Source organism: Equus caballus, chromosome 27, assembly GCF_041296265.1.
Source record: "Equus caballus isolate H_3958 breed thoroughbred chromosome 27, TB-T2T, whole genome shotgun sequence".
Taxonomy (NCBI): domain Eukaryota; kingdom Metazoa; phylum Chordata; class Mammalia; order Perissodactyla; family Equidae; genus Equus; species Equus caballus.
The window spans coordinates 39028539-39049187 of NC_091710.1; the positions used below are offsets into that span (position 1 = coordinate 39028539).

The 20649-nt window shown below is 41.1% G+C and overlaps 1 long non-coding RNA gene across 1 annotated transcript; it reads left to right on the forward strand.

Annotated features, from left to right (window-relative positions):
- The first annotated feature begins 376 nt into the window (after positions 1-376).
- LOC138921048 (uncharacterized) lies at positions 377-18291 on the forward strand. The gene is made up of 3 exons (XR_011433292.1): positions 377-523; positions 16415-16561; positions 18039-18291. It is a non-coding gene; the product is annotated as an uncharacterized lncRNA (long non-coding RNA).
- Positions 18292-20649: the final 2358 nt, after the last annotated feature.

Consider the following 20649-nt stretch of genomic DNA (forward strand, 5'->3'; position numbering starts at 1 on the left):
AAGTATCTGAAGACCCAGGTCTCATGTGGGCATCTTCACAAAACAGTGGTGCCAGGAAGTTAACATTTCATCTTAATCCAAATAGAAGAAATATTCAGACTCTCAGTAGCTAATGACCTGAAGTCCATTTTCTTTTTTTTGTTTGTTTGTTTTTTTTCCTAAACTGGTTGAGCTGGCACTGGTAAACACTGAATTTTTTTCTGGAACTAAAATCCATGATGCAAGAGGATGACATTTCTCTAAGCTTTGAGCCAGACTGAGAAATCCACACAATTGATTTTAGGCCTGGGGGGAGTTGGGCAAAAAAACTTCACAGGCTTATTCCAGAACCCCCATCTCAGTGGAGACTTCAGAACCCTTCAGGGCACAGCATTCCATAACAGCATGTTGCCAGTAACAGAAAAAGCAGAACAAGGAGCAAACCAGCTGTCTGTCCACAGAAAAGAGCTCTCTTGAATGGTTGACAGTGCTCTCCGTCTGTGCGGCTCCCTCTTTCAGCCTGGATGGTTTTCCATGTTGCACAGTGTGTATGCTTCTGACATTAAAGATATCACTAGGGGTGGGTTGTGCAGAATAATGCTTCCTCTTCCCAACTCCTGTGGCTTGGCTTATGCTGCGCAAGAGTCCCCACAGCCCTGGCATCTGGTTTCCTTCTGGGAGGCATCTGCCCTGCTGAAAGAACAGGAGGCTGGGGAGAGAATAGATAGAATAGGATCCACAGGGCTCTAATTCTTAGGGGAAAAGCAACATGACCTTGGCCCAGAGGTTCTGTTCATGAGAGGCTTAAGTAGAGACCCTGTTGCTTTGTTTAAGAAGTTTGGACAAACTGTGATGATGCTATTGGAAGAAAACCTTCTGAACACTGGGAAAATCCATATTATAAACAAAAGAAGCCTTTTGTATGCTTTGAGTGCCCCCTGCCAAGGGTACTCAATAAATAACAACATGCTGTTCTGCTCTCTAAAAAATGAAATGACTGGAATTCTTGATACCATTTCTGAGCCTTCCTACGAGAGTGGATGTACGCTTTCTACTAAGTTCAAAACACCCTTTTCTTCTAATTGTTTTCAGTATTTCTTCATATTGTTAGCATCTTTCAGAAAAGCATTGGCAGATTGCTTTCCCGGAGGAAATAGAAAAGAGTAAAATCCTAGGATTTTTTAAAAAGATGAGAAAAAGACGTCAAAACATCTAAACTCAGTGGTAGTTTTTTACCAGTTCATGCATGTTAAGTTAATATCTAAATAACGTCCAGAAGTATGCTGTCCTATGTTTACAAAACTAGATTACGAATCACAAAAAGTATTGCGTTTTTGTTATTAATGTTTTCAGAACACTTGACATGAAACTTCTGGTCTTCTTTAGAGCAGGGTTTCCAAATAATTAGAGAAGCCAAAAATAGGGCTACTAAGTTCTGGTGGAGTCAAAATATTCAAAGGAAGGTGGACACAACATGACTGATGAGGAATATACGATTAATGACGGGAAGACTTTCTGAGAAATGCATTGTTAGGCGATTTCATCATTGTGCAACATTGTAGAGTATACTTACACAATCGTTGATGTTATAGCCTGCTACACACCTAGGCCATATGGTACTAATCTTTTGGGACCACCATTGTATATGTAGCCCACATTGACTAAAACATTGTTATGCGGTGCATGAATGTATAAGGATTTTGTGTGTCAGAGGCACTTAATATTTATAGAATGCCTTTAGATTAGATCCTGTTGTAGACTGAATATTTGTGTCCCCCCTTAAAAGTCATATGTTGAAGATCTAACCCCCATTGTGATGGTATTTGGAGGTGGGGCCTTTGGGAGGTAATTAGATTTAAATGAGGTCAGGAGGATGGAGTCCTTATGATGGGATTTTGTAAGAGGAAGAGACCCAAGAGCTTTCTCTTTCTGCCCAAGCACACAAAGAAGAGGTCATGTGAGCATTTAGGGAGATGGCAGCTGTCCTGAAGCCAGGAAGAGATCCCTCACCAAGAAGCAAATCTGCTGGCACCTTGATCTTGGACCTTGCAGGCTCCAGAACTGTCAGAAGTCAGAGTCAGTTGTTTAAGCCATGTGGTCTCTGGTACTCTGTTGTAGAGCCCGAGCTGACAGCACACAACCTGGGGACAGTTTCTACTGACTTCATCACAGCCCTTCTCCTGCAAATGAGGGGTGAGATTAGCCTCAAGCCTACAGAGAAGAATATAGTGGCATCTGAAAACCTGGGACATCTCTCTTGAAGTCCTGAACATTCCAGAAGCAGTCATCTCTTCTCTGGGCCCTTATTAGATCTTTGTTGTCTCTAACACCAATTTTAAAATGGTTTTTTAGATCACTCTCGATTGCAAGATTTTAAAAGATGTTATTGAGATGAATAAAGTCAAAGGAAAACTTCTTTAGATTGATACTTTTCTCTGATGCCTCAAAAAGTTCAGAATAGTTAGATAATCTCTTGGTCTGCTTTGTTACAAATATTCTCAGGTTTGAAAGTAAATTGGTTTCTAGAAAGACTTCATTGAGCTGTAAATATAGGACCTCAGACGGTATACACTGCGTCTGAAAAGGCTGAGGGGAACTCCTAACCAGGACTCGGCAATGCTATTAGTCACAGTTTCTTCTGAGTTTGGGTGAAACTGCAACTTCACAAGCCACATTGGCTTTCTTGATTAGGTTCGGACAAACAGCACTTGGCAAATCTTGTGGTTTGTTTCTGTCCCTGAGTAGCCAGGTCCTCCCATCTCTTTTTGTCCTCACTCACAGCTTTCTTTGCTTCCAGCTTCCTTCTCACCGGCCTGCTCGCCTCCAGTCTGGTTCTAAGAAATCTTCCTTCCTTCCTCAGGAGATGATGGCAGCCTTTCAACGCTGTCTGAATCAAGACCCCAGTTCTGCTTTGCTCAAAGCTCTTTCTCTGACCTTGCCAGGTGGCCTTGCTTCCCTTTATATTCCTAGTCTTCAAATCAAGCTGGGTTCTTTTGGTCCCTTTGCTTAAAGCCAGGCGGCATGCGATGGTGGAAGATGCACTGGTGTGGGAGGCAGGATAGCTGGTTTCTAGTCTCAGCTTGGAAAATACCAGACTGTATGGCTTTCAGAAGGTGACTTCAGCTCTTTGGGTTCGGGGCTATTTCTAGCAATTACGATGAAGAGATTTCAGATCAATCAACAAAAGCTATAGCATGAAAACTAAGTGGAAACTGGAATCATAGAGCCTCAAAGTTTATCTCCTTCAGTGAACTTTTAATGCCTCCCTCGGAAGGAAGTAGTGGGGTCACAGATTCTTTGGTCTAGCTGCGGAGGCAGTGGTTGTGGTGGTGATGGCCAGATGAATTCTCTATACGGAATCCAGATATCAACTGGGATTTCCTGCTTCCTGTCATCTAGAGGAGAGAGACCTAACAAGCACGCCACTTCCTGTCGATGCTTAGTTTATGGTTTGTATCACTTTCTTGTGTGCTAGGCCCTGTTATATGTGGCATCGCCCAGATGTAAAATTCCACCTCTTCCTTGATTTCCACATAAAATCACACTCACCCAAGGCCAGATGCATGGAGATTTGAAGGAGACATAAGGAGTGATTACACTGCAGAAATGCAAACAACTTCTAGGTGAATATCAGATGTCACTGGTCTTAAATGTCCCCCCTCCCCACCCTCCCCAGGCTATATATTCTATATCCCTGAGATTGAACTTGATAAAAGGGGCTATTTTTGGGGCCGGCTCCTTGCCGAGTGGTTAAGTTTGCACGCTCCGCTGCGGCAGCCCAGGGTTCGGATCCTGGGCGCGAACATGGCACCGCTAGTCAGGCTACGTTGAGGCGGCGTCCCACATCCCACAACTAGAAGGATTTGCAACTAAAAAATATACAACTGTGTACAGGGTGGGGGTTGGGGAGATAAAGCAGAAAAAAAAAAAGGAGCTATTTTTCTCCATAAATGGAACTCATAAAAGGGATTTTGAGATTTTTTTTTTAAAAGATTTTATTTTTTCCTTTTTCTCCCCAAAGCCCCCCGGTACATAGTTGTATCTTCTTCGTTGTGGGTCCTTCTAGTTGTGGCATGTGGGACGCTGCCTCAGCATGGTTTGATGAGCAGTGCCATGTCCGCGCCCAGGATTCGAACCAACGAAACACTGGACCGCCTGCAGCGGAGCACGCGAACTTAACCACTCGGCCACGGGGCCAACCCGGAGATCTTTTAAAATATGATCTAAGAACCGTTTATTTTAGATAACCTCGTTTGTTTGATCATTTATTCTTTCATTCATTCATTCTAGGTTTCTTTGGCTTGGTTTCTACAGAAGAAATTATGAAAACAATTCTGTATTGCCACTTCTCCCTCCCACTACCCACCCCCCCAAACACACAAATGAAAGAATTCCCCAAATAGCTGAAGCCAAAGGTGTTCGCACATGAAACATCTAGTTTTCAAAGTCAATTATTTGGCCGTCTGTGGCTGTTTAGAGGTCTGCTCTTTGTGTGTTGAGCACCACTGTCACTAGGATGACCTTCCAGAGAGGGAAAGTGGCTGGTCAATGAGGAGGAAGAGCCAAATTGTACAAAACAAATCCTACAGCTTGCAGAATGTTCTCAAGTGCTGCAAGATTGGCTTTGCTTTTTCCAATAAACACTATTGAAACTTGTAAAGAAAAGGAATGAGCTTGAGAAACCTGGTGAGAAGGCTGCTTTCTGCGGGGGAAACATTTCCTTGGTGGGATCTCGGCACCTGGAATATTGCCTGTAAATGTGTGGCGTAGGTGAATTTTGGAACAGCCGAGGATATAAACTAGGATATACACACAAAAACTGGACTCCTTTTATCTATTTATTTGTTTTTTTTTATTTATTTAACAGACCCTTTACAATTCTGGTCACCAATTCTGATGTGTGTATGTGTTCCCCACCCCCCCACCCCCGACACACATACATCTAAACAACACTTAGCTGGGTGTCCTGCAATTCAACTCAGTGTTCAACACTGTCTACCCAGAGATAGCATTAGATCCCAGAGGCTCACCCCCACTTCAGAAGCCAACCGTAAGTTCAGGTTGTTACCTGTGCTTTGGATTGAAGGTTATAAACCAGAGGTTCCCATGACCCCCTCCTTGGGTTCAACTAATTTGCTAGAGTGACTCATAGAACTCAGGAAACCAGTTTACTCACTAGATTACCAATGTATTGCAAAGGATATAACTCAGGAACAGCCAGATGGAAAAGATGCCTAGGAGTGCAAGGAAAGGACTCAGAGCTTCCTTGCTCTTTGAGCATGCCATTCTCCCAGAATCTTTAAGATTTCACCAGGCTGGAAGCTCTTGGAACCCTCTCCTTTTGAGTTTTTATGGGGGCTTCATTACATATGCATGATTGATTAAATCATTGGCCTTTGCTGATTGATTCAACCTCCAGGCACTCCAACCTCTGGAGGTCAGTGGGTTGGGACTGAAAGTTCCAATCCTCTAATCACGTGGTTGGTTCTCCTGGGATCCAGCCCTCCTCCTTAGGGGCATCCAGAAGTCACCTTATTACCATAACAAGAGACGCCTTTGTTCTTCTCCTCACCTAGGAGATTCCAAGGATTTCAGAAGCTCGTGACAGAAATGGAGAAGAAGACCAAATGTATATTTCTTATTATAAATCATATCACACTCTTAATAACACTAAGTTATATATAATAACCCTTAATAACATCCTACAAAATTTGTTGAGCATTTTCTATAGGCTGGGCACTGAGGTGCTAAATACAAAGAGTTGACTTTGCACAATTCCCTAAAAACCTATCATAGTTTATTCTGATCCTGACCCTTCCAGTTGAAGTGTAGCTGACATTTTGATAGTTATCTCTGTGGATTCACGGTGTGGATAGTTAGGTAGGGAGACCTGAACACAGGGATTGTAAAGGCCCTGCTTGCAGTTGGGGTAGAATGTGAGGAATGCTTTTCCCCAGGAACCTGTCCACTTTGGGTCAATTTGAATAGGAAATTTTTCTTCCAATCCATTTTTAGGGGCAATCTGACACTGGTGAGTGGAGACAAAGGGACAACGCTATGTTTACCTACCCCACCACCAACTTTGGAACCAAATTTCTGTTCTCTGCTTAGAATGTCATCTTGTACTGTCCTTCTGACCTTCACTGATCTGCCAACTCTGTGAAGAGTCCCAGCTCTCTTGTATTTCCGGGTTGTTTGGTCTGTGCTGTTTCTTTAGCTTCCTCTTTGCCCCCTCCTGGAATTTTAATGGAGAACTCCTCACTCTTCAGCCCTGAGCTTCTGGGAGGTCTTTCCTGGTCTCCACTACTGTTCTCTGTCAATACTCTTTTCGTTTTCTACGTAGCAATTTTTGCAAATTTTTACTTATTATTGGTCTATTCAATACTTATTTTTTCTTTTTGCTTTGTTCCTCCAACTAGAAAATAAGCAATGAGAGGGCAGGGCTGGACCTGGCTTATTCACTCTTGTATCCTCAACATTCTGTCTGGTAGACAATTAATAAATATGGATAAAAAATATTGAATATTATGGATTATAATATATTTAGTTGTTTCTTCATGTAGTTTTTGTCACAGAATTGGCATAAGTTTGTGTGTGTGTGTGTGTGTGTGTGGTGTGTTTAGGTTATCTTTTCACAGCCTTATCCATGACATGAAGAATTTGGTCAATGTATTTCTCAGAGTTCTCTAGAGAAATGGAACCAATATGATGTGTAAATATATATAGAGAGAGATTTCTTTTAAGTAATTTGCTCATGCAATTATGGAGGCTGGCAAGTTGAAAATCTGTAGGGTAGGCCAGCAGTCTGGTTCCCAGGAAAGAACTGATGTTGCTGTTCAAGTCTGAAGCCCATCTGCTGGCAGAAGTCCTTCTAGCTTGGGGGAGGTCAGTCTGTTCTATTTAGGCCATCAGCTGATTGGATGGGGCCCACCCACATTGTGGAGGGCAATCTCAAAGTCCACTGATTTAAATGTTAATCTCATCCAAAAAACATTCTCAGAGAAACATCCAGAACAATGTTTGGTCACATATGTGGGCACTGTGACCCAGCCACGTTGACACATAAAATTAACCATCACAGTCCCTCTGAAACTTTAATATTGACAGAATTGTCCTAGAGTGGGGACCCATAATTGGTTAGATGAGATTAGATGCTTGTCCTGTTTCTACAGGTTCTGTGACTTTGAGCAATACCTAAATCTCTGGGATTCAGATTCCTTATTTACAAAATAGGCAGATTAGTCTAAATCAGGAATTGGCAAATGATAGTCTATGAGCCAAATCTAGCCACTACCTACTTTTGTGCGGTGATGCAGCCTTAGGATGGCTTTTACAGATGAACATTGGTGATTTATTTGATTATAGGTGTTGAACTAATTTTCTAGGCCTAAGATGGGGCCACTCTTGCCCAGGGTACCACGTTAACAAACCTAAACTTAGATAACTTTCACGTCCCTTTAAATGCTCCACTTGATCAGAAATTCGGTATATCCAGTTGGCCACTCCCCAAATGCCAAGCCAACTTGGGCTCTCTGCTTATTTCCTTGTTCCTTCTCACCTAAAACAAAGTTGACTATGTGGCCCCAAGTGATCAGATATTTTCTTTTTCTCTTCCTTGTTCTTTACTCATTATCCAGTAAAATATTCCTGCCTTTCACCTCATTTTGCCGTTCTCCAAGTGAAGTCTATCCACTTCATGATGTGTTAACTAAAGTTTGTTTGAATCACCTAAATTCTCTTCTTTAATCATTTTTAACTTAGGGAGCTAACTTTGAACCTCGATTAAGTGAAATATTATTGCCCTCCCAAAGAATTCCATTTATCTCATTTGTAGACCTATATTATAAAACATTATGCTGAATGATTATGCTGTATTTTGAATTTTGTCAAAAAAAGCTTTCTGGAAATTTGTTTTATCTCTTCTTATGTTAGTATCTATATAATGGTTTTGGTTTTTCCTCTTGACCCAGAAAGCCTAAAATATCTGCCATCTGATCCTTGATAGAAAAGTTTCCCTATCCTTGAGCCAAATGCCCAAGTGTTACGATATTCTGTGTGTCTAGATTCCCTTGGGATGTAATACATTGTAGAGATGCTCTCTTTGATGAGTCCCTTGTAAACATTTTATTGACTGAGCAGTGTCCTAGATTACATGAGTTTTGAGGGGTTCCAGTAGGTAAAATGATAACGCAGCGGGGGACAGGCTGGCCATGGAGCTGCAGACAGACGTTCCCAACATGTCTGCCCTGAGCCCTCTGAAAAATGAAGGCAAGCAGAGGAAGTGACAACGATGTTCTCAGCCACTGCTCAGGGCCCCCTTCACTTAGTTTCTAACCTCCTCTTGTTCTGCTCCCGTTTGTACTGGCCCTCAGCCTTGGATTCACCTGCCATTTGCAGCAACATCCCTGCCTCTGGACTTGGTGCTGGTCTTTGATTTATTTCTTTGACTTTCACGTGGCCAAACTTGGATGCACCCACTCTGTTTTTGTCTCCTCTGGACCACGACGAATAGTTGTCCCTGCCCCACTTCTGGCTCTTGGCTGGGCCTGCGCGGCATACTCCACGGTTCCACCTGACTCCTTTTTGGGTATATGCCAGGGCATACGTATCCAGCAAATACTTCACACAGAGGAAGCTGAAAGGAAGGCTGAGTGAGCCTCCCATTTGAATATATGCTTTTCTAGGGCATCTGTTCCTTTTCCATATTGTGCCTACAATATAGAGAAGGGAAGTGGCTATACCGACCAGGCCGTGTGTTACGTTAATACGTTGCTTTCACTCTTCTGAGATTAGTAGTTGATTTTCATACCTACAAAGCCATTTCACAGTTTGGTACTAAACACCCATAGAGAAGATATTTGGAGTCAGTGAAAAGGGAAGTTTTGCAAATGTCTTGGGAGATAAATTAGCCGCAGTGCAAGAGATCAGTTTACATCGTACTTTGCTTTTCCGTTGTAGCTTTCACTAACTTAATTCCATCACGGTGTTGAGTTAGGAAATTAGCCTGGGGCTCAAATAGCTGTGAAAAAGTTTCTTTTTGTTGATTGTTTTGGAATCTGGATGTTTAACAAGAGTTCATAAAATTGTGTGAAATTTTCTTTTTTTCAGTTCGTTTACCTTGCCTTGTTTTTCCTTTTGGTTATATTTTCATCCCTGCACTTCAGACCAGAGCCCCCAGCTCTGTAGTTAACTGGAATTTCTAGGAACCAATGACTTCAAGATAGAGAGGTCTGTCTCTCCTGCCCCGGGGATGCTGCTCCGTCCTGGAGACCCCACCATGCATAATGAGGCTCCCTCTGTGTGGGCAACTCCCCCCAGCCCTGGAGCGTGTTAGGAGTAAAGGGAATAAAGCAAACAGTCAGAGAAAGTGGAGAAACTGCAGGCCTGGACCCACCCGAACTGGAAAGAATCCAAGGAAGGTGGGTGGCATTGGGAGGTGGTGGAAAAACGGGGATCTGCGAGTCTCGTGGGTTCTACCAAGCTTCAAAGACTGGACTATGGACTGTGCTGTGCACATTTGAGCTAATGAGGTAAACAGAAATGTTGTGCTGGGGGAAACGCCTGAGGAGTCATTTGATTTTCTGCTTCTCAAGTGAATTTGGACCGCTACTATTCCTTTCAATTGTAAACCATTTTTTCTTTGATTGCTGATATTCACTTAGATTTTTAAATTCTTGTGTGTGTTTAGCAAAGAAGGGGATAAATAAATCCAGATACTAAAAATTTATCTATAATTAACTTAAATTTAGATTGGAGTAATCCAAACTTCTGAAGGGATTGCAAGGTTTACTTCCTTACGTTTTCCCTCCTTCTATGTGATTTGATCCTAAATTGATTTTAAGTGACAGTCACTTCCTGAACGACAGTTGCTCTCACTCTCTCCTCCCCATTAAATGGGACCCCACCCAATGACCCTGCTTCTGTCAGTGATACCATTAATTTCTCAGTTACCTAGACTCAAAAATTTAACTTTGGGTTCCTTTCTACTCTGTATCTGCCATATCTTTGTGTTCACAAATCTTGTTAACGTATCCTTTGTGCCCTCCCCTGGTTTCCATTTCCATTGCGCCATTCTTGATACTGCATTTTTGAACGACTGCTGCCCCGCCATGATTGCATGTGTTTTGGTGTTGCTTTACTCTTCTCTCTCATGTTTTAGAAATTGATCCACTCAGCTTTCTTACACAATAGCAATGTTTTCCTCATTTGACAGGTGAATAAAGTGACACTCATAGGATTTCATGGACTTGTCCAAATTCACACATAGTTACGTATTGGAATGAGGACTAGCACCCAGTGTTAAAGATACACTGAGACATATTACTAACTTTAAGTGTTTGAGCAAAAATTGATTCGAATCAGGCAGCATCCAGTCAATCTGAGGAGCTGTACAAAATGAAAGATTTTTATAGGCAAAAGAGAGTAGGAACAAGGAAATTACACTAAGCAGAAAAGTGAGTTGGTTATTGCAAAAGCTACTTTCCATTAGGGGAGGGCAGGGGTCTATCAGGCAGATGACCCAACCAGCGCTGATCAGGTGATTCCTGATAGACAGGTTTAAGATTCCATTTCTGGGAAGCCAAAACTGTAATTAAGTCTCGGTTTGGTGACATGGGGCTTCCCATGAGTGATTCCATTTGCGCCTGTTTTGTTTTTAGTACCAGTTCTTGTGAAAGTGGCCTGATGATTCCCTTGCTGCCAGTGATTTCTTATCTTCAAGTGACCATGCATACCCTTCATACTCTTCACTGTTCATAGCTAGGAGCTCTGAACAAAAATGTTTATAACCCAAAGGGAAAAGTCAAAGCTCCTTGGTTGGCATTAACTAGCCTCTCCAAACTTTCTAATTTACTTATCTGATTTTTCTCATTCTCTCATTCAGTTACTCAAAAACTCTGCTTCAGTCATGCCAGTCTAATTTTTTGTCCTTAAGCACCCTCTGCACACATCTCCTGCAAGTTTTTGATCATATGGTTCCCTCCGCCTGAAATGCCTGTCTTCCTCCTACTCAATCCCATGCTTTTCATGCAGCCTTCCCTGTCTGCTCATTTGGATCATATGCTGCTTTGTAACAGGTATGACAGAGACTAGATGCTATGTAATTTGTTTCTTCTTCTTGGAAACATGCAAAGACTACATTTCTCATTCTCCCTGATGGTTAATTTGGGAGCATATGACTGTGTTCTGGCCAATGGTATGTAGGTAGAATTGAAGTATGCCACTTTCGGGATTGACCATAAAATACCACTCTCTTTTCCTTCTGTGGTGACGTAGTTATAACATGGAAGCAGCTCAGATCTCTGAGTCACCACTTGGAAGAGAGCCACTGAGGAGACCACAACTCTACATGGAAAAGACATGAACTTGTATTGTGTTAAGTCACTGAAATTTTGGGGTTGTTTGTTATAGCAGCTCGTGAGCATTGCCCTGACAAATTCAGCATGCCTGCTAGGATTGATGTGTGTACTTCTTGATCTTAGAGGTCAGGGTAGGGGTGCCTCTTATTTCTTCCCTTTGATCCACTCACCATTCCTTCCCTTCCTACATTTCTTCATTCCCTATTTAATCTTAATTGAGATTTTACCAGGGAATAGATTCTGATGATTACAGAGATTTAATCAAATATGATCTGGGCTCTCTGGAAAGTAACTGTTAGTAAGACTCTGGTAGTCTAGTGGTTGCTGACAATTTAAGCTTTTTATTTCTCCATAAAACTTAGCTCAATTGTCTAGACATAACAGATGCTCAGTGACTAGTCCTTGAAAGCGTGATGGGACTTCACATGTTCTCAAGACTTCACTGGTCTTGAATGATGTTGCAGCAAAGGTGAGCTGGGGGCAAAATTTACTTTATGCTCAAATAGCCCCAGATGGTCATTGGTTGGGTAATACAGTTAAACTTCTATAGCCCTACAGGCTGCAACACAGAGAAATGACAGATCATCCTGATTTAGAAAGTGAACTTGGATGAGTATTGCACATTATTTGCAGAGCAAAGGACCATTCTGGGGCTCCTGACTTTATGCTCTGTGAACTCCTAATTTTCTGGCTCTCAGATGGTATATAGCCCCCTGTTTTCATCAATTGCCAGTTGTATTCTTCCAAAGCACCATGTGATTCTGCGTTTGGCCATTATTTTAGTTTGCATACTTTTGCCCTGGACTGATTTTTCATCATTATGATGTCAGCCTCCATTTTTATGCTGATGATACAGTTATATCTGGCTTGGATTTTTGACATCTTTTCTCTTGCTTTGTCTGGCAGGCATGAAATCATTAATATTTCAAAATCACATACAGCTGAAACTTTGTAAAACAGAATTTCTAGTGATGAGCTCCTTAAAATTACAGAGACAATCCAGGGCTCTCTTTTTCTTTGGCCTTAGCTGACCTCCAATATCACTTCAAACAGGTATTGAGGGGGGGTGTCTTTGATTGATAATAGTTTTCCCTATCTCATGTGTATGCAAACCTGTCTTTTATCATGGAAACTTTGCTAGAATGCAGGTATTTCTCTCCATTACTGATGCAGGAAGCTTTTCAGTCATGATTTATATCTTTCAGATTAAATTACTGGGAAACATGGCCCTTCCTGAAGGCTGGCTATCTCCACAGGAAAAATAGTCCTGACTTTGCTACTTCGTTTTTGACACTCACAATACATCATGGCACTGCTTGCTTGCTAATTAGCAGCTGCTTCCCTGGGCTTGTTTTTCCACGATGGGGTTTTTTGTACAACTTTCTTTTAAGCAACTTTCATCTTACCTTACCAAGTATCCTAGCCGCTGAAGCAGTTTATCTTGCACTGGGGAGACACTGCTGAAAATCCCACAAGAGTAACCCAGTGGCTCTTTCATTGCATGATTTAGAAGATTCCATCCAAATAAAAGGTAATGGGGAAGAAGAAAATAAGAGACTAACTCTTATGAGAAAATTGATTAAGAATTAAGAGATTAAATAACTTGCTCAAGGCCACACAGCTAAAAAGCATCAGATCTGGATTTGCACAGATATGTCTGATGCTAAAACCCTGGCTTTGGTCACTATAAGAGAATTCTAATGGGAATAGCAACATGAATGCTAATACTGATATGGGGTCGGTGAGCTGAGGAGTCGAAAGAAAGATTTCTTGGACTCTCAAGGTCTTGCAGTAGTGCTCTTTTATTTAGAGAATAGTGTGGAATAGCATGGGGACAGGACCCATGGGCAGTAAAGAGCTGCTGCATGGGTTGAGGGTAGGGCTAAATTTAAGGCATAGGTATGTGAGTTATCTCTTTACAGGACAAAGGAAAGGATATGTAAAAAAAGTCATTAAAATGGTATCAGTGCAGGTGGGGTCTGGTTATTGGGTGGTCCTATAACTTTAGGTAAGAATCAGATTGGATTAAGCCAGGATGTCCTATGCTTCCCCATTCAGAGTTTCTAGAGATAAGGTCATCCCCCCTTCCTCCTGGTGCAGAGAGGGAGACACCCCCACAGATGGAGACTTCCTTCACACATGCAAATGTCTCTCATCAACGGGCAAGCAAATTCCACCCTTCAAAGTTTCCTTCCTGTCTGCAGCTTTCAAAAGTAACCAGCCCAAAATAATCCTCATCAATACTATCACCAAACCTCATTGTCATGATGGAAAGAACATTGGAAACAACTAATAACAAGGAAAATGCTGATGGAACTTGTGATATCATGGATTTGGGAAGCTATTCTTGATAATATCTTATTTACCTTGTGTATAAGATTTGTGAATATAAGCATATTACTACATTATTTATTGTTACACAGAGCATCATGCGTAATTTAGCGAGTGGGCTCTAATCAGTCAGGGAGGCTATGGAAAGCCTGTGATTGCTGGTGGGTGATCAGGAGTCTGAATGCTGTGCTAAGAAGAGAGAAAGAGAGAGAGAGGAAGTGGCTACTTGTTTTGCCCTCCTGCCCTGCTGTTCCCCTTGGGAACAGGCCAAAAAAACAGGGTAGGGGCAATATCTCCAAGGGAACACCAGGTAAAGAAGGAAAATCACAACCCTTGCTGATGGTGAGTTTGAAAGCATCACAGCCCTGCATGGGAACAGCACTTCCTTATGGGATCGGCTCCTCTTTTATGGATATTTTGTATCATTTTCCAATTCAGGATAATAAATAAATATTCTTAAGACTTTTCCTTAATATTACCTACCATTTTTAATCCCTTGTGCCAGAATACATGTCACTTCCCTTCCTAATGTACACCGTTCCCAGCCCACCAATTGTCAGTTGGGAACTCTTGGTTAAGTCATTTAAAGTCTTTGTGTTTATGCCTTTCTCCTATTTTATAGGCATGTAATATGATATGGTAGGATAAGGTATGATATATGTAAACTGATTATACTCACACACACATCGTATTAAGTATAAGAGGCACCTTGATTCTATCAGTGAAAAACACTTTACTGGAATACACAAGTTTCTCAGTTACAGTTTGTTGTGCCTGTAACACGTGTGGCACGACCTATATTTCTGATTGCATCTTAACTCTGAGTACTTTTTCCCAAGCATTTTTCATTGACATTTTAAAACTACATATATTACACACTTTTCTGCCTTAGTAAACAGAGGATAATCCAAACTTTTCTTGATGTTTCAGGTCTCCAGCATTACCAGTGATTCTCCTATATTTTAGATGCAGGTTTTTGGCTGTGTCTCCTATAACATGTTCCCTTAAATAACTTCTGGATTAATTTCTTTTCATTTACCTCTTTCTCATAAAAGTAGAATTTAGAATGAGCAGCTGCATGACTTCTGACTTCCTGGGCATTTTAATGACTTCCTTAGCAACCAAAATAACTATGGACTCAAAGGGTAAAGCAGCCTCCTTGTGCTTAATTCTATAATGTTCCTGTCTCTATTAGTATCCATTGTATTTGGCCAGCCTTCGCAACTCACTCTCATTTCAGTGTTATAATTTTCACAGTGCTCTGTTACTTGCCTTGTTTCCCTTTTTTCTTTGCCCTTGGCTAATTTTTCTTCTCTCCATATTATTTAAACACATTTTTCTCTACCTCTTTTGTTCTATTCTCTTTCCTTCTCTGTGTTTATATTTATGCACCTACTTGATAGAAAATTCTCCCTAAAATTGGTTGCCAGGACTTCTCTCTTGAGCCCATATATTCTCTTTTATTTTTGTACTTTTATTTATATACATCTTTTTCATTTTCTTTTATTTCTTTTTGCTGGGGAAGATTTACCCCAAGCCAACATCTGTTGCCAATCTTCCTCTTTTGCTTGAGGAAGATTTGCCCTGAGCTAACATCTGTGCCAGTCTTCCTCTACTTTGTATGTTGGTTGCTGCCACAGCACAGCTGACGAGTGGTGCAGGTCTGTGCCCGGGATCTGAACCCATGAACCCACGCGACTGAAGCAGAGCACGTAAACTTAACCACTAGACCATGGGGCCAGCCTAATTTTTGTACACTTTTGATAAGGAATTTCTTCTGGAGCCTTAATCAATATCATTGTCTTATGTAGGGCAATCTCTTTCTTCATTTATGGGTGAAATACTAGCCCCTGTAATTTCTTTCAGATCACAGTTTGCCAGCAGCGTCTGGCTATCTAACAGCCAACGTCAAGCAAGGGAGTCAGAGGGGCTTTTTGGTCTTCTCATTATCTTTTTATCTCTACACAACAGAGAGGAATTTTTCTTGGTCCAAGAGTCTGAGAAGAGAACTCTATTTTATGACCTCCAATCCTGTCACTCTTTATCCAGTTTCTCTTTGGCCAGACCCCCTTTCCTAACTGATATGAATTGATATAAGCTGAGTTCGTGGTTATCTGAGCATGTCCCTTAGAAATTTCTGTCATGGGAGTTTGTGAAGTAGCCATTTCTCAGAGGCACAGACAGTGTTGTATTAGCAATACAGACCACTTGCTATGAGGAGAGCTTTTACCATTTAATTTCAGAATGCTGTGCTCCACTGGGGAGTCGTTAATTTAACCATTGGTAGAGGCCTATCAATCTCGTGGGACAGTTTATCTATTACATCTTTGAGAATTAGGACTAGATTTGAAAGCTTTCAACAACTCGATTGTGTCACTTGTTTTGATGCTCAAAAACATTTTTGAGGTTGCTGTCTTTTGTGCTCTATAATTGACTCATACTCCCCCTGTGATTTCCCTTGAGGAAACCTTTCTGGGACTTTGTTTTCAGAAATGCTGAGCCACAAAGTGTACCTTTTCCATAGAGTAATTTACCACAACAGCCATTGCCAGCGCTTCTGAGAGCCTGGAGTGAACTCTGTTTCTTTCTCTGCTTTTTCATACTGATATTTTGCAAAAGAAGCAAGTCAAGTTTCCCACCCCGTTTTGAACTGATTGCAAAAAGAAGAGCCAATGACAGAATGGACCGTCAAACTCTGGTATGGTTTCCTTTCATTCTTGTTCTTTACTAAATGTTTCTGTGCACAGGGAATGAAGGGCACTGACACAGATTAATGCAGCAAGAAGCTCACCGTGCACTCCCTGACACTCTGATGGTTTCCTGATGTTCTCTTTGGCCGTGGGAAGCATCTTCTCTCAGATTCACCCATGATAATGGAATCTCAACTTTGAAAGGTAGCAGCGCCGTCTCCACGTCTGTCTCCACCACCTGGCTTTCTCTGGAGTAACACATATTGTTAGTGTTGAGATGACATATTTCAAACCTTCATTTTAATTTTTCTGCCTCCTTTTATGGCCAAGTCATTAAAAGTGTGTGTATGTATACAGGGAGAGGGTGAGTAGGGTCTGGGGGGAGGTTGGGGAGGAGAAGGGAGCCAAGACACCAAAGACACATAGCTGGCTTTGAATTGAGGACTAATAGAATGTTCTGGGTAAAAAGATCTTTTTTTGCCAAAGCAAATATTGGATTGTTTTCAGTTCTTTTCAAATACCCTATTTTGTTCTTGTTTTAGCTCTAGTAAAATTTTGGTAGTTCTATTTAGCCAAAGAACGTGAATGCAATGAGCATGGCTTATAGCTACAGCTATAACTTGGGAAAGAAAGAATAACATATGAAAGAAGTTTACTGGAGTGTGCTTTTAATTCATCAATAATATTTAATCAAACTAAATATCCAATCAATAAATTAACCATGTTGAAGATATTTTAATATGTCACAAGAGTGATGGTGGCCAAAGAGATAAGTGATACCTCATATGTACCAATGAACTCTTTATATTATTGGTTATCCAGAGAATTAATTTTCATTGCTTATATAGCCTTATGGAACTACAACCATTTCTCTGAGGTGTGAATGCATAATAAAGAGAATATTCTTCTGCAGGATGGGACCAAATCTTCTGGTCTGTCCAATAGACCATTTTCAGAGTAATGATATTTTCAAAACTTTAGGTTTCTAAGGCCAACCATCAAGGCTGATTATTTCCTTAATTTCCTTTGTCTGCAGTTTGGCTAAGTTGCCACACACAGGCAGTGGTTCTTTTGTGTTTATTGGTTTATATACTAAGGCACATCTTTTTTTTTTGAGGAAGATTATCCCTGAGCTAACATCTGCTGCCAATCCTCCCCTTTTACTGAGGAAGACTGGCCCTGAGCTAACATCCATGCCCATCTTCCTCTGCTTTATATGTGGGACGCCTACCACAGCATGGCTTGACAAGTGGTGTGTAGGTCTGCACCCGGGATCCGAACCGGCAAACCCTGGGCCACCGAGCAGAATGTATGAACTTGACCTCTGTGCTGCCAGGCCTGCCTCTTAAGACAAATCTTTTTAAGATCTAACTTTTAATCTCTTTACCAATAGAAATATGGATATTTTTCTCATTTTTTTAAATTAAAATTGAAAATATAATTTCTTATCAAATTAGCTAAACACAATAACCTCAATCGGTAATTAAAATTCCTCAAATTTTGAAATTTTAGAACTGAAAGGGAACTTTCAGAACCTGCCTAAGCTTCTCATTTTGAAGGTGAAAATAATATAATTATCACTTATATAGCACTAAATATTCTGCTGTCAGTGTTTTATATAAATTAACTCACTTGTTTCCTGTAACTTGCCGAGGTGGTTATTATTATCCCCATTTTACAGGCAGAAATGTAGGCCTGGAGAAGGTCATCTATCTTCCATCATCAAAAAGCTAGAAGGTGGCAGAACCAGAATGCAAACTCAGACAGTCTGGCTCCAAAGGTCACATTCCTAACTAGCACCATTCTCTATTGCCTGGGAGGAAATCAAAACACAGAGGTATGAAGTGACTTGCCAAGGTCACACAACTAGTTGGTGGCAGCAATCATGTACTAAAAATCTATAAAAAGCAAAATTTAAATAAACAAACACACAGGTGCATAGCGATTCTTTTTCTCTTAGGTAAGTTCTTAACATATGTGATTCTTACTCTGACATGAATCTTATGCACAGACTCCATTGGAATAGTCCCTTATAATTAAACCAGAGTTTTTTTTAACTTACATTAGAATCCTTTCATATTCTGCTAACTTTTAGTAAAAACTCTCTCTCTGGATAGCTCTGCCAGTCTTTCTGGCTTTTGTTAGGGACTATCTTACTTCTGTGTTACTAAGAGCAGGAGAGGATGCTTCCAGAAGAGCTCAGATTTCTCTGGGCCTTGTGAACCTCTCTGGTTGCTCTTCCAGTCAGAAGGGGGCTTCCTTTCACCAAATTTCCTGAATCAGAGAGAAAGTGGTTCCATTTCCAGTAGGAGCTGCCCTTGACACTATAGTCATGTGCTGCATAACAACATGTAGGTCAACAATGGACCCCATATGTGATGCTGGTTCCTTAAGTTTATAAGGAATCTGAAAACTTCCTATTGCCTAGTGATGTCATAGCTGTCATGACGTTGTGGTGCAATGCATTACTCACGTGTTTGTGGTGATGCTGGTGTAAATAAACCTACTGTACTGCCGGTTGTATAAGAGTCTAGCACATTCGATCATGTACAGTACATAATAGTTGATAATGATAATAAATGACTATGTTACGGGTTTATGTATTTACTATACTATAATTTTTATAATTATTTTAGAGTGAACTCTTTCTACTTATAAAAAAGTTTACTGTAAAACAGTATGTTGTGTTATGCTGGCAGCAGCCGCATACATCTTGTGTTTACTATGTCTCTTGGGTTGATTGCATCATTTTCTCGTGTGCTTAACTTAATCTCATGTTGTTTTGTTCATCATGGCCCCTAAGTATGCAAAATCTATTGCTAATGTTGCCAGTAAGAGGCCATGTCAAGTGATTGATCTGGAAACAAAATTAAAAGTGATTAACGACTACAAACAAAGGTGGGAAATCAGTGTTGGTTATTGCTCTCCAGTTAGGCATGTCCCATTCCACCATAGCTACGGCTTTGAAGAAAAAGAACAAAGTGATGGAAGCTGTTCAAAGATCTGCTTCAGTGAAGGCAATGACACTAACAAAAATTTGAGAAGGGCCTATATGAGTCATGGAGAAACCCCTAATGACTTGGAATGAAGACCAGACACAAAAGCATATCCTTCTTAGTACCATGACAATCATGGCCACAGTGAAAAGTTTGCAATGTTGAAAGAAAAGGCTGGACCTGCCTATGATGTTGAATTTACTGCCAGCTCTGAGTGGTTTAAATGATTCAAGAATCATTATTCATTACATAATGAATGAGTGGTGAGTCTGTGAGTGCTGATGTAAAGGCAGCTGAAGAATTTTTGGAAACTCTAGATAAGCTGATTGTGGAGGAAAATTACTTGCCAGAGCAAAGATTCAGCATGGATGGAACCTCCTTATTCCAGAAATGGATGCCTAAAAGGACTTTCATCCATCAGGAGGCCAAGTCAATGTTATGTTTCAAGGCTTTTAAGGTCAGGATAACAGTCTTGCTTGGGGACAATTTTGCAGGCTACAAATTGAAACCATTTGTGATCTGGCACAGTGAGAACCCAGGGCCTTCAAACATCTCAGTAAGCACACACAGCCAGTGTACTATAGGAACAAAAGTTAAAGTCATGGATGACCTAGCTCCTCTTCCTAGATGCCCTCCTGAATTGCTATGCCAGCGAAATGGAGAAGTGCTGTTTGGAGAATATCATACCTTTCAAGATTTTCCTTATTGTTGATAACGCTCCCAGACATCCTTCTTGTATTGGTGATCTTCATCCCAATTTCAAAGTGGTGTTTCTCCCTCCAACCACCATTCTTTGATCCAACCAATGGATCAAGGAGTTACAGCAGCTTTTAAGGGCTACTACCCGAGGAGGACCTTTGTCCAGGCTATTGCTGCAACTAAGGAAGACACTGAGGAGACACTTATGCAATTCTGGAAGGATTACAACATCTATGAGTGCATCAAGAAGCTTGCTTGGGCTTGGGGTGACGTCACCAAGGAGTGTATGAATGGCTGCTGGAAGAAGACACTCAGGAAGTTTGTCCTAGACGTCAAAGGATTTGCCAAGGATGAGGATCTTGCAAAAATCAACAAGGCTGTGGCTGAGATGGGAAACGACTTTAACCTGGGTGTGGATGAGGATGGCGCTGTGGAGGATGGGCAGGTTTAACCAAGCCTGGGACTTAAAGTCAGACCTGAGGAATGAGAAGTTCCCAATAGTGAATAGAACTGAGAAGGGCATTCCTTAATAAGAAGTTGAGCCAAGTTGTTCCGAGTACTTCCGTTGTCTCAGAAAAAATCTTTTCCAAAAGGGTC